The sequence below is a fragment of the Hemiscyllium ocellatum genome, unplaced genomic scaffold (assembly GCF_020745735.1).
Source record: "Hemiscyllium ocellatum isolate sHemOce1 unplaced genomic scaffold, sHemOce1.pat.X.cur. scaffold_1744_pat_ctg1, whole genome shotgun sequence".
Taxonomy (NCBI): Eukaryota; Metazoa; Chordata; class Chondrichthyes; order Orectolobiformes; family Hemiscylliidae; genus Hemiscyllium; species Hemiscyllium ocellatum.
This window is the reverse complement of record NW_026867866.1, coordinates 81,040-95,528: the sequence shown is the minus strand read 5'-3', so window position 1 is coordinate 95,528 and position 14,489 is coordinate 81,040. Positions and strand designations below refer to the sequence as shown.

The window sequence follows — 14,489 nt, the reverse complement described above, 5'->3', positions numbered from 1 at the left end:
GAGCTTAGAAATACCTGTGATATGAGAGGATGGCAGACCCAGAAACAGTATATTACTGTAGAGCTGGAGTCGGGTTATAAACAGTTAAGAGATAGAGGGTCTTTCAGTTCACTTTCAGTGTTAAAAAATACATTGTTGTTTTTATTTAAACAGTGGAATTTGGGAATTCACTCTCACTCATATTTTAACAGTTTACGAGGCGAATTCAGCATTTATTTATGTTTAGTTTAAGTTACCAGATGAGATCTATGCTGTGTCCTAACAATTACTGTGTGTGTATCTGTGTGTCTCTGTGTGGGGCAGGTCTGGCAGTCTCTGTGGTGCTGAAAGTGATGCAATGCCACCCTCTGCTGGCCTCCACACGCCACTGTACAGGCATTGGCAGAGGGTGAAAACCAACAGGGATTCATTCAGAGAGGGGGAGGGAGAGGGCAGCTGCTCACAGCACCATCCAAACTGATGTCTTATCCATGTACTGATCTAAATGTCCTTTAAACTTTGTAACTGTCCCTGTTTTCACCACTTGCTCTGCAAGTTCATTCCACACGCAAGCCAGCTTCTGTCTAAAATAATTACCTCTCCTGACTTTTGTAAATCTTTTTGCCTCGCACCTTAAAATATCCCTCAGTTTTGAATCCCCAACTCTAGGGAAAAGCCATCAGCCCTTCAGCTTATCTGTACCCCTCGTTATTTTATAAACCTCTGCAGTTACCCCTCCATCTCATACTCTCCAGTGAAAAATGTCCCAGCCTATCCAGCCTCTCCTTATAGCTCAATCCCTCCATTTCCAGCAACATCCAGGTTAACTCTTCTGAACCCTCTCCAGCTTAATAATATCAAGGTCAATGATATCAAAGTGAATAGTCAAGGTATTTTATAAGGGGTAGTGGAGACCAAAACTAGAGGACATGGTTGTAAGAGGGGAAACAATTAAAAGTGACCTAAGGGCAGCTTTTTCACCCAGAGGGTGGTGTGCCTATGGAATGAGCGGGCAGGATGTCCAGACTGGACACAGTATTCCGGTAGAGGTCTCACCAATGTCCTGTACAACCATAACATGATGTCCCAATTCCGATACTCAAAGGTCTGACCATTGAAGACAAGTGTGTTAACCACCTTCTTAACCACATTATCTATATGAGATGCAACTTTTAAAGAATTATACCTGATGGCCGCGGTCTCTGTTCTACAACACTGCCAAAGGCTCTATGTTTAATTGTGTAGGTCCTGCTCTTGTTGGATTTACCAAATCCAATACCTTGCATTAATCCAAACTAAACTCCATCTGCCACACCTCGGCCAGTGAGTGATATTACCACCTCCTCACCTTCCCCGTTTAATTTTAAAATGCCCACCCTCTCCAGGAGGCCTGCACACTCCGGCCTTGATTTTCACAAAGACCCTGAACTTGGTTTGCCTTGTGTGGTTAGAGGGAGGAGGGACGGATTGCAGACACAGTCAGTGGGAGGAGAGGCTGGACAGTAATCAGCGGCCTGGTATCATTTCATGGTTTTAGGCAGAGGGCAGACACACGTGAGAGTTGGGTTATACTGATTGGTGTTCTGGGACCAGAAATTAGGGTCTTTCTTCTTGTCTGGTGTTCAGTAATAAATATGTATTTGAGACCCTTCATTGGGCAGAGTGTGTCTGCAGGATTTCTTTCCCTAATATTGCAGACTACAGATAATAGCGATTAAAGATGGTCATAGTTAATTTCGATCTTGCACTTGTTTAACAAAACAAAATGTTTTGTGTAGTTCAGTAATGGTAACCTGATTATAATAAATCCACACCGAGCTGAACGCTGCCTCTTAAAATGTGACCCAAAATCTGGGTATAGTAGTGTCGTGGGTAGTGTCCCTGTCTCTGAGCCATGGCTCTGGGTTTGATTCCAATTACTGAAATTGTTTGGTAGTGTTCCTAGCTCTGGACCAGAAGGTGTGGAGTCATGTCCTGCCTGTTGCAGAGGTATGTCACAGCATGTCATAACAGGCTGATGAACAAACCCACAGGAGAATAATGTTACAGCTTTATGGGTATTGCCGAGTGGTGCTCGTGTCCCTACCTCCGGGCACAAAGGTCTAGGTGTAAATCCCACAGAAATGTCTCCTAATATATCTGAACAAACTGATTAAACTGGTTTAGAATTGTGACTTGATGGAGAAAGAATAGGTGTCGGTGTTGAATTTCAGCATTTATCCCGGGATTATTGAAAGTACAGCCATTCGTGTTGATTGAAGTCACATTTCACAGCAATAAAGGTATATAATATCAGAACGGTCATGGATAGGGTTTGTAGTCAAGGTTTTTCCCCAGGTTAGGGGCATCCAAAATTAGAGGACATTGGTGGAAAGTGAGAGGGGTAAGATTTTGAAGACGCCTAAGGGGCAGCTTTTCACACAGAGGGTGGTGTGTGTATGGAATGAGCTGCCAGACGAAGTCGTGGAGGCTGGTACAACTACATCATATAAAAGGCATCTGGATGCTGACAGACCTGCCGAGCTTTTCCAGCAATTTCTGTATTTGTTAAAACAAAACATTCATTTTAACACAGGTATCTGTGTTAGCTGTTTGGAATCAGAATTGGCTGGCCAGCAGAAGACAGCGAGTGGTAGTAGAAGGAAATATTCTGCCTGGAAGTCTGTGGTGAGTGGTGTTCCACAGGGCTCTGTCCTTGGCCTCTACTGTTTGTATTTTTTGTTAATGACTTGGATGGGGGGATTGAAGGATGGGTCAGCAAGTTTGCAGATGTCACGACGGTTGGAGGTGTCGTTGACAGTATAGTGGGCTGTTGTAGGCTGCAGCGGGACATTGATAGGATGCAGAGATGGGCTGAGAGGTGGCAGATGGAGTTCAACCTGGATAAATGCGAGGTGATGCATTTTGGAAGGTCGAATTTGAAAGCTGAGTACAGGATTAAGGATAGGATTCTTGGCAGTGTGAAGGAACAGAGAGATATTTGTGTGAAGGTACATAGATCTCTTAAAATGGCCACCCAAATGGACAGGTTTGTTAAGAAAGCATATGATGTTTTGGCTTTCATTAACAGGGGAATTGAGTTTAAGAGCCGTGAGATCTTTATGCAGCTCTATAAAACTTTGGTTAGACTGCACTTGGAATACTGCGTCCAGTTCTGGTCGCCCTATTATAGGAAAGATGTGAATGCTTTGGAGAGGGTTCAGAGGAGGTTTACCAGGATGCTGCCTGGACTGGAGGGCTTATCTTATGAAGAGAGGTTGACTGAGCTCGGACTTTTTCATTGGAGAAAAGGAAGAGGAGAGGGGACCTAATTGAGGTATTCAAGATTATGAGAGACATAGATAGAGTTGATAGCCAGAGACTATTTCCCAGGGCAGAAATGGCTAACACGAGGGGTCATAGTTTTAAGCTGGTTGGAGGAAAGTATAGAGGGGATGTCAGAGGCGGGTTCTTTACACAGAGAGTTGTGAGAGCATGGAATGCGTTGCCAGCAGCAGTTGTGGAAGCGAGGTCATTGGGGATATTTAAGAGACTGCTGGACATGCATATGGTCACAGAAATGTGAGGGTGCTTACATGAGGATCAATGGTCGGCACAACATGGTGGGCTGAAGGGCCTGTTCTGTGCTGGACTGTTCTATGTTCTATGTTCTATGTATTCTGAATACATTAAACATTTTATGTTTTCATGACGCCGGGACATATAAAAATATCTTCAAATTGACAGAGACCATTTTCTGCTCAGGGTATGGCTCTGTGTATGACAGCAGCAATGATGCACCGACATGGAACAGGGAATGTGATGGAGACATAGTTTGGACAATGTACAAGGAGACCTCACATGGTCCAGTTTGGGAGAATGACATTATTGTGTGATTCAGCTCAGAGAGGGAGAAAATGTCATCTGCCCGAGAAGAAACGGCCTATTGCACTCTTTCTCTCTCCTTCATTATTCCTCATCACAGTAACATGTGCGAGCTAAAACAAAACTCTACTGTCATCATTACCATTCTTATTTTTATAGAATCCCTGCAGTGTGGAAACAAGCCCTTCGGCCCAACAAGTCCATACCAACCTTCCAAAGAGTAACCTTCCCATGGCCTTACAGTTACAACTGACTAGTGCACCTAAAGTAGAAATCTCTGAACACTATGGACTATTGAATTATACAGCTTTGGGCTGTGGGAGGAAACGGGAGCACCCATCAGAAGCTCACGCACACAAGGGGAGAAGATGCAAACTCCACACAGATAGTCGCCGAGGCTGGAATTGAACTCATGCCCTTGATGCTGTGATGGAACAGTGCGAACTACTGAGCCACTGTGCTAACCTGGAACCTCCCGCCAGCCTAATGCAAAGGGAATTCAGCCAAATCCAACTCTCCCAGGATAAAATCCCATTGCTAGCAGCTGTGTGAGTACAATATCTTCAGAAGCAGAATAACATTTTGGACAATCTCGCAATTTTTCCTTTTGTCATTAGTTGCACTAATATTTGGACAAGGTTCTTTCAATGTGAAATTGCAGAATGTGTGTGTGTGTGTCAGTGTTTTTAGAAAGGGAAATATGGATTCTTTATTTGCAATATCCAAACAGTTTGCCATTCATCATTCCATCATAGTTGGAGTCACATTGCTCTGGATCATAAACGTGTTGTTTTAGCAGATTAAAGAAACTAGCCTGACTTGTTCCTAAAACTGACCCTGACCCAGTCTGAGACCGATATCATCGGCTATATCACCGACCTGGTTACATTTAACATTTGTTGTGAGCAGTGGAGGAGTGGGACTAGAAAAGGAAACAGTGACCCGAAAAGCCGGGGAACTATAGACCGGTGAGCCTGATGTCAGTGGTGGGTAAGTTGTTGGAGGGGATCCTGAGGGATAGGATTTAGATTAACATTTGGGAAGGTAAGGGATGATCGGGGTAGACAACGTGGCTTTCTGCATGGGAAATCATGTCTCATTAATTTGATTGAGATTTATGAAGAGGTGACAAAGATGATTGATGAAGGCAGTTTGGTAGATATTGTCAATATGGACCTCAGCAAGGTGTTCATTACATTCCGATTGGTAGATCAGTAAGATTCGGTCACATGGGATACAGAGGAAGCTAATCACAATTGGCTTGAAGGAAGAGGGGTATTTTTCAGACTGGAGGCTTGTGAGCAGCAGTGTGCTGTAAGAATCAGGACTGAGTTCACTGCATTTCATCATTTATGTCAAGGATTTAGATGTGGATATTGGGGCCATAGATAGTAAGTTTAAAGACGACATCAGAAAGGTGCTGTAGTAGATTATCTCAGAGTACAACGAGACCACAAATAGATGGAACAAAGGGTCAAGGAGTGACAGATGAAGTTTAGTTTAGATAAATACAAGGTTACGCATTTTGGGAAGGTACATCAGGGGAGAAATGATACACTTAATGGTAAGGTCCTGGTGAGTGTTGTGAAACAAACGGACATAGGGCTGCAGGTACATTGTTCCTTGAAAGTGGAGTTGAATGCAGACAGTGCGGTACAGAACACTTTTACAAATTTGCCTTAATCAGTCAGAGCATTGAGTATAGGAGTTGTGGTGGCATGTTGTATCTGTACAGGATGTTGGTGAGGCCACTGTAAGAATACTGCGTACAACTCGGTTTTCTGCAGAAAAGATTTACATGGATGTCCCAGGACTGGAGGTTTGAGCTTTAGGTAGAGGTTGATTAGTTTGAGGTGTTTCTCCCTGGGGTGTCAGAGGCTGAAGGGTGACATTATAGAGGTTTATAAAATCATCAGGGACATGGATATTCTGAACAGCCACGTTCTGCTCCCCAGGATAGGGGAGTCCAGAACAGGAGAGCATAGGTTGAAGGGGAGAGGGCGAATGATTTAGAAGGGACCTGAAGATAAATGTTTCACACAGAGAGTGGTGTGCGTACAGAAAGTGCTTTCAGAGGAAGTGCTGAAGGCAGTTACAATCGCACATTTAAAAAGTATCTGAAAGAGGAGGGATATTGGCCAAATGCTGGTAAATGGGACTGGATCAGATTTGAAATCTCAACAGAGTGAACAGATTGGACTAACGGGTCTGTTTCCGTTCTGTATGACTCTCTGATTCTATAAGAGGGATAACGAACAATTCTGAAAGTACCGTTCAAATCCGAATCCTCTTCACTGGAAGTTTATCGTGCCTCTACGTTCACATTGATTTAAAGTTGCGTTAGTGAAATATATGACAGAGAACTGAGTCATGGATAATGGGACGCAGACAGGAAAGTGGGGCTGAGACCCCAACCTGATCAGCTAGAATCTTAGTGCCTGGTGGAGAAGGTTCAACGTATCTAATGACTCACTCCTGTCCCTCAATCCCGTGGTCCTGTGTTCCATTCAGCCCATTAAACCTGTTAGGCAGGAGCATTTAGAGGCTACTTACTTCTATAACCTGTTGCACAGAAACAGAGGAGATCATTCAGCCCTTCAAGACTGTCCCACACCCGTTGAGGTGATTTGGGAAATGTAATTGTAAAACCCAGGCTGGGTATGAAAGAGGCCCCTCATCTCTCTTTACAGAACTTCCCCTCTCTGAAACTTATGCTCAATTAGCTGGTCATATTGTAGACCCAAATTCATTATGAATACAGCCCCCATATCTCACCCAGCGATGGCTCACAAAATCCTCTGGTCTCCCTGACGGCAACATTCAATAACAGAACATTCATGAAAATAACACCCACTAACTTTCCAACAACAGAATGTGAGAACATCAGACACAGGGGCAGGTCGTTCACTCCCCAAACCTGCCTTGTCCTCCACTAAGATCTTGACTGATCTGCTCTTGGTCTCAAATCCTCTTTCATACCCAATTCATCATCGCCCTCACCTCTCTGACAGGACACAAGGGGTCAGGTAAAAATGACTGGCCCTGATATCAAGGCTTCTGTTGACATCAAGGAGCTTAACAAATCTGAACTTAATGGGAATCAGAGAAAACTCTCCAGTGTTTGGAGTCAAACATGGCACAAAGGAAGATGTTCACCATCTCAGTCCTGGGTCACCTGTTTGGAAAATCCTCAGGGAAGCTTCCTCTTCACAAACATCTTCAGCTGCTTCATCAATGTCTCCCCGCCCACACCCTCCCCACCATAAGATCCGAAGTGGGGGTGGTCACTGAGGATTCCACAATTTGACGCCCCCGTCAGCTCCTGAACTGGACTGTGTCCATGTGCAGCAAGACATGGACTCCATTGAGGCTTGTGCTTTTAAAGAGTCCATAACATTCATATAAAGGATTGCCACAGTAAAATAAGAGATCATTCCGCACCTCTCACTGGTTTCACAGGAATATGAGGAAGTCGTTCAGCCCATTGATACTATTGGAGAAGAACAGGGACAGCCCATTCAGTGCCATTAGATTACTTACAGTGTGGAAACAGGCCCTTCGGCCCAACAAGTCAACACCGACCCGCCGAAGCGCAACCCACCCATACCCCTACATTTGCCCCTTACCTAACACTACAGGCAATTTAGCATGGCCAATTCACCTAACCTGCACATCTTTGGACTGTGGGAGGAAACCGGAGCACCCGGAGGAAATCCACACAGACACGCGGAGAACGTGCAAACTCCACACAGTCAATCGCCTGAGGCGGGAATTGAACCCGGGTCTCTGGCGCTGTGAGGCAGCAGTGCTAACCACTGTGCCACCGTGCCGCCCGTAACGTATTTATATTGGACAAGTTAACATATTACTCAGGAAGAGAAGGATTCTAGTGTGATGGGCCACACCAGAACCCCTCGACAATATTTGAAGGCGGTAGCCTAGACTCTAATGTTTTCTTATTTTAAAGAAAATGTAAAGTGTCTGTTCCAGATGCAATGTGAGTGGTCAAACAACTCGGTGTGAAGCATAACACCATTTATGTAAACACGATAGATGAAATAAAACCAAAGAAAGAAGAATTTAGAATAACGTATTTATATTGGACAAGTTAACAGAATAATAGATCTAGGACCTAATACTAATGAACTGTTCCAATACTGGAAAATCACATGAACACAACCCTTGGCAAAAAGGAATATTCAGACACTGAATGACACAAATATTTCTCCAATTCAGGATTTAAAAACAGCACCAAGAGAAAGTCCATAGAGAGTAACTGCCAGGAGACATTCACTAAAGTTTTCAACTCGGTGGAGACCCCAATAATTTCTGATGTTACTGAGAAACCAAAACCCAGAAATCCTAATCTGTGAGAGCTGACCATACCCATTCCATCTGCATTAAAATAAACCTAAGGCCTCACTAGTTATTTACTCAAGTGGTCCTAACAAGCCAGCTTGGTAACAGTCATTCAATCTCTCTCGTAAAAGAAACCAGAACAAAATAACCTCTTAAAGCTATAGCATCATCACACTAGTCAGCACATCGAGCTGTCATACAGGAACTAGGGATAACCAGTCAGGCCCTTGGCCGTGTCCAATCGGACGAGGAAGAAGCCAGTCAGTCCCTTGAGTGACTTACACAGGAACAGTAGGAGGCCATTCCCACCTCAATGCACTTACACAGGGGCAGAATGAGGTAATTGATGCTGATTCCTGATGAATGTCTTATGCTCGAAACGTCGATTCTCCTGCTGTGCTTTTCCAGCAAACCACTGTCTACTCTGATCTTCAGCATCAACAATCCTCGCTGTCTCCTAACTGATGCTCTAACGTGGTGAACAAGTGGAGCAGAGGCTGCACAGACAGACTGCTCCACGTTGTTCTTCTTAGCTCCGTCTGTCATGATACACACGTGGGACTTTAACGTGATTTTCTCGCGGTAAGGAGGGAAGCCATATGTGTTGTGTGAAGTCACAAGAAGGCACCTTCCACCTCCGAGAAGCCAGCCTTGTGTTCTCTGTGTAGCGTGGAAGTGGATGGGAATGGCTACCTGTTTCAGAATGAAGGTATTGTGGCTGCTGTTGTGTATTGTGAACAACATGGCGTTCAGTACAGATTCACTCGCCGGCTGCACAATAACGTGGGGAGAGTTAATGTAGGCATATAAACTATTAGGAAAGTCACGTTAGACTGATGTATGGACTCTCTAAGTTCAAATAATGCTGATCTTGTTCATGTTGATCTTGTCTAGTGCATGTCCTGTTCAGTGTAACCTGTGTGCCTTACTCTGTCCAAGTCTATTTCCACCCTATGATCTGTCTGGCCATGTTTACTATGATCTTCCTCCACTGCTCATAAATAAAGTGTTTCCCTGTACTGAGGTACACATGACAATAAATCAAACCAACCAATCCTGGGTAAAGTATGGAATTTCTCACCCTGTCCATGTCTCTTTTGGAAGTAAGTGATCGCTGCCACTCCTCGTGTTTAACGTCACCGTTTCTTCTTCTCTCACAGCTGTACTGATTAAACACTCAGCTTCTTCACTCTATCCTCGTGATACCATCACCCGTGTCTGTGGTAAGGAGATCATTCCTTACAAAGGAGATCAAATCCGTAGGGAGTGTCCCAACCACGCTCTCAGCAAGGCCCTACAACAGCAGGAAGATGGCATTACTTATGTACTTGAATCATCTTACAATGAAGGACAGCATACCACTGACTGCACCCATTACTTACACAGGGTTTGATTCAGAGCAGTCAGCATAGACTTGTGAGTGGGAGATCATGCTTCCCAAATTTGTTAGAGTTCGTTGATGAAGTGACCAAGCAGGTTGATGAGGGATGAGCAGTAACCATAGTCTCTATGGATATCAGTAAGGCCTTTGATAAAGTTCCACAGGGCAGGCTGCTCTGGAGAGTTACATCTCGTGGAATGCTGGGGGAACCGGCCAATTGGATACACAGTTGGCTTGATGGTAGGAAGCGGAGGGTTTAGTGGAAGGGTGTTTGTCAGACTGGAGGCTGGGTCCATTGCTGTTTGTTATCTATGATTTGGTTGAGAATGTACAAGGTATGATTTGTAAGTTTACAGATGACACTAAAGTAATTGGGAGCATGATCAGTGAGGAAGTTTATCAGAAATTGCAGCAGGACCTTAATCAGGCGGGGAAGTGGGCCGAGAAATGGCAAATGGAATTTAATATAGATGCGTGAGGTCTTGCATTTTAGAATCTCAAATCAAGGTAGGAGTTGCACGGCGAATGGGAGGGCCTTAAGGGGTGTAGTGGGCAGAGAGACCTTGGTATGCAGGTGCACGGTTCTCTGAGAGTGGAGTCACATGTAGACAGGGCAGTGAAGAAGGCATTTGGCACACTGACATTCATCAGGCCGGACATTGAGTATGGAAGTTGGGAATTTATGTTGCAGTTATACAGGACTTTGGTAAGGCCGCACTTGGAGTATTGTGTTCAGGTTTTGTCACTTTGTTATAGGGAACACGTGTCTATCTCCTAAGGAAGTTATTACGGTACCTTGCTGTGGCAACCAACAGGGTACCCTTCGTTTTTCAGTACTTCCCAGGAGCTGAAAAACTATGCCATGTTCTTCGTGACCTGCAACACATTATCAACGAGGATGAGCACCTCACCAAGACCTTCCCCACACCTCCACTGCTTCCCTTTAAACAACCGCCAAACCTCAAACAGATCATATGTTCGCAGCAAGCTGCCCAGCTTTCAGGACAGCGCCATACAACCCTGTCATGGTAGGCGCTGCAAGTCCTGTCAGAATGTGGACATGGGTATTACCATTACATGTGAGGACACCTCCCACCATGTACGTGGCAGGTACTCATGTGACTCAGCCAACATTGTCTATATCATACATTGCAGGCAAGAGCGCCCAGAGGCATGGTACATTGGGGAAACCGAGCAAAGACTATGGCAACAGATGAATGGGCACCACACAGCAATCAACAGACAGAAGTGTTGCCTCCCAGTTGGGACACTTCTGCGGTACAGGACATTCGACCTCGGACCTTCGGGTGACCATCCTCCAAGGCAGACTTCAGGACAGGCAACAGCGAAAAGTAGCCAAGCAGGGGCTGATAGTTAAGTTCAGTACCCATAGGGAGGGCCTCAACTGGGCCCTTGGGTTCATCATACTACAGGTGACCACCATTGCACTATATACACACACAGACACACTTACACACACACAAGCACACAGAGTCACTCCTATACACACACATACACACGGACACACATATACACAGACACACACAGACACTCACGCACACCCTTACAGACACACACACTCCCATACTCAGACATGCATCCTCTCAGAGACTGAGACCACTCTACACTCATGCAGGCACATATACCCTCTCTCTCACAGACACTCGCAAACCCCCACCCCAGACACATACACACTACCACACTCACACATGCACCCCCTCACTGAAGTAAGACACTCTGCAATCACTGCACACACATGTACACTCTCTCTCACACTTACAACCCCCCCCCCCAAGCCACTCAGACATACACACAGACAGACACAAAGACCCACATGTGCACATACATTTTGTGGGGTGAATTTGTACTTGCAGAGTTACATTGCACTTTGCTCAAAAACAGTAAAACTCTGTTATCTGACTTTTTAGGTTAGAATCGATCTAAAATCATGGCATAGACAGAGAACACAGGGCGCTAACACCTTCTACATATTGTGTAACGAACCCAATTGTTACAGTTAACCTGAGAATGCAACTTTAAAAAAAAGGTTTTTTGATTTACACACGGAAGAAGCTAAACTATCATGGTTTTCGAACAGATGAAAGACTCAACAATCAAGGTAATTTTCAATGTGTAGTTTCAGTTACATCATACTGTAATTTTTTGCTATAAATGCTGTGCCTTACAATTTTGTCCCCCACAATCACCTGAAGAAGGTGCGGTTCTTTGAAAGCTAGTGTGCTTCCAATTAAACCTGTTGGACTATAACCTGGTGTTGTGTGATTTTTAACTTAGTACACCCCAGTCCAACACTGGCATTTCCAAATCATGATTACTGTGAAGTGGAATCATATTAATCGTTCTCCAGTACTCTGGCACCTCGCCTAGTCAGATTCTAAACAAAATTAATGTTAGAGGTCATCTCGCCATGGGTTATTCATGCTCTTCTCAAGCATTATTGTGAGATTTTCTCTAGATCTCCCGTTATGCATGTGGAGTAGAGAAGGACAATGATTTTAGACAATGCTGTGTATTACCCTAGAGAGCTTGAGACTGCCCTAAACTGGGTGGGAACCTTTCAGCACCCTGGTAATGTTTTTGCTGCCTCTGTACAGGATCTTAGTGAGATGACACTGGAGTAGTGTGTAAAGAATTTTTCTACTCAATGAAGAAAGTGTATTGTTATATTGGAAGGAGCTCAGAGATGGTTCCCTCAACTGATTCCTGCAAAGAAAATGTCTTAGGATGGAGAGATAGCAGGAAAGTGGTACAGAGGCCGCGATAACATCAGCCATGATTGTATTCAATGGCGGAGCTGGTTCGAGAGGTTGAATTCCTGACTGATGCTCCTCATCCATACTCAGCCTTTCGACCGTGTTACACAGTATAGAGGGAGGACTGTCTATCAAACAGGAAGCAGGCTCTCCGGATAAGTCAGTCTTAATCAGTTTGTCAGAATGTCACCAGTGGAGTCACACAGTGACCACTGCGGGGACCTCAACTATTTACAATCTATATCAATGATCAGGAGGTTAGAACAGATATCCAGATACTGAGTTTGGTGATGTCGCTTGGATAAGCAAGAGATTAAATTATCAAGAGAGGGTGGAGTGTCTGCAAATAGATACAGAAAGTTCAAGGCAATGGATAATAATTTGGAAGGAGCAATACAACATAATATAACCTGTAATTTCATTTACAGGAATAATGGAAGGCAGTATGTTACTGAAATGGAGAGGGATTACAGGACTCAGTGATACTGGGTATTGGGGGATTCACTGAGACCCGTTCGGACATGGAAGGTTTTGCTCCATTCCTGATCGTCTGCTCATTGACACTCCAAGTGACCACATTGCTCTCCGTACACATAGAATATTTTGATGTGGTTGGTTGGTGGTGGGGATGGTGTTTTGAAATGTGTATCAAGGGGATGGCCTTTATCCAAGATACAATTATTCCTTTCTACATGGAGACCCGTAGACGATGGGAATGGCTGCCTGCTTCTGAATGAAGGAACTGTGGCTGCTTTCAGGACAGGGGTATTCACCAATATAATGTATTGTGCATGGACACACTGTAACATTAATAGAGTGAGAGCTCCTTCAGTTCCTCTACCTCTCCCCATTTAATGGCTACTCTGCAGATTCCATGTACACCTTCAGGAATCTACTATACTGGGAAAATAAAGATACACCTGGCAGCTTCCCGCTGAGGGAGAAGCAATGTATTGACCTCATCCACCATATACATCCTCCATCACCGAATGGTGACATTGATGTTGAGATACTGGGAGATGATGGAGCTGTCACCGACTCCGGCCTGGAAAGTTTCGGATCACAGAAGCTGAATGAAACTGTGACCCTAATAGCCACCGGCAGCCCCGTCTTCCCCCTGGTGTGAAGCTGCAGGTCGTGTTGAAGAAGGTGACACCGCTCTGTGACCAGCTCCTTGTTCAGTCCAGATCCCCTCAACACTCTGTTCCTGGGTTAAGTGTAGCTTGGGAAGCTGCACCTGGAAAACCCGGAGTGGATACAGCAGATCGTGGGCGGCACGGTGGCACAGTGGTTAGCACTGCTGCCTCACAGCGCCTGAGACCCGGGTTCAATTCCCGACTCAGGCGACTGACTGTGTGGAGTTTGCACGTTCTCCCCGTGTCTGCGTGGGTTTCCTCCGGTGCTCCGGTTCCTCCCACACTCCAAAAATGTGCGGGTCAGGTGAATTGGCCATGCTAAATTGCCCGTAGTGTTAGGTAAGAGGTAAATGTAGGGGTATGGGTGGGTTTCGCTTCGGCGGGTCTGTGGACTTGTTGGGCCGAAGGGCCTGTTTCCACACTGTAAGTCTAATCTAATCCCTTTCCCTACACACACTCACTCCGTGGTTTCAGAGCTTCCATTGTCTGCAGCCTCTGTTCTATTTGGTGTTCATGTTACACACCCAGATGCTGTTACCATAGTCCCCATGCTCCATCCAAGGTTGGGTCACCAAATCCTCCGGTCTCACTGAATGTCTGAGGCAGCTCACAGCACAAGCTCCAGCAAAGCATCCCCAGCACCTCCACTAACTTTTCAATTACAGGAGTCAGTCAGAAACCCCTCAGCTACAAGTATTGTGGATCAGACCAGATCCCCGCAAAATATTTTAAGAAGGCCGCTTAGATCCAAACCTTTCCTTATTTTGAATATAGATGTGAAGTGTGCATTCCGATATGTTGTGACTGGTCAAACCAAACGACATTAAGCCAAATATAATCTATTCAAATGCTTCAGTTAAAATACAATCAAAGAAAAGAAAATTTTGGGAGAGCTTATATGTTGGTACACTTACACAAACAATAGGTACCGTAACTTCTTGGTATACACTGCTTGGGACAAAGATCAATTCAAATACAGATTCTTACATGCAGTTT

The 14,489-nt window shown here is 44.8% G+C and overlaps 1 long non-coding RNA gene across 1 annotated transcript; it reads left to right on the top strand.

Moving 5' to 3' along the window:
- The first annotated feature begins 3,864 nt into the window (after positions 1 to 3,864).
- LOC132810438 (uncharacterized) lies at positions 3,865 to 11,851 on the top strand. The gene is made up of 2 exons (XR_009642819.1): positions 3,865 to 4,391; positions 10,739 to 11,851. It is a non-coding gene; the product is annotated as an uncharacterized LOC132810438 (long non-coding RNA).
- Positions 11,852 to 14,489: the final 2,638 nt, after the last annotated feature.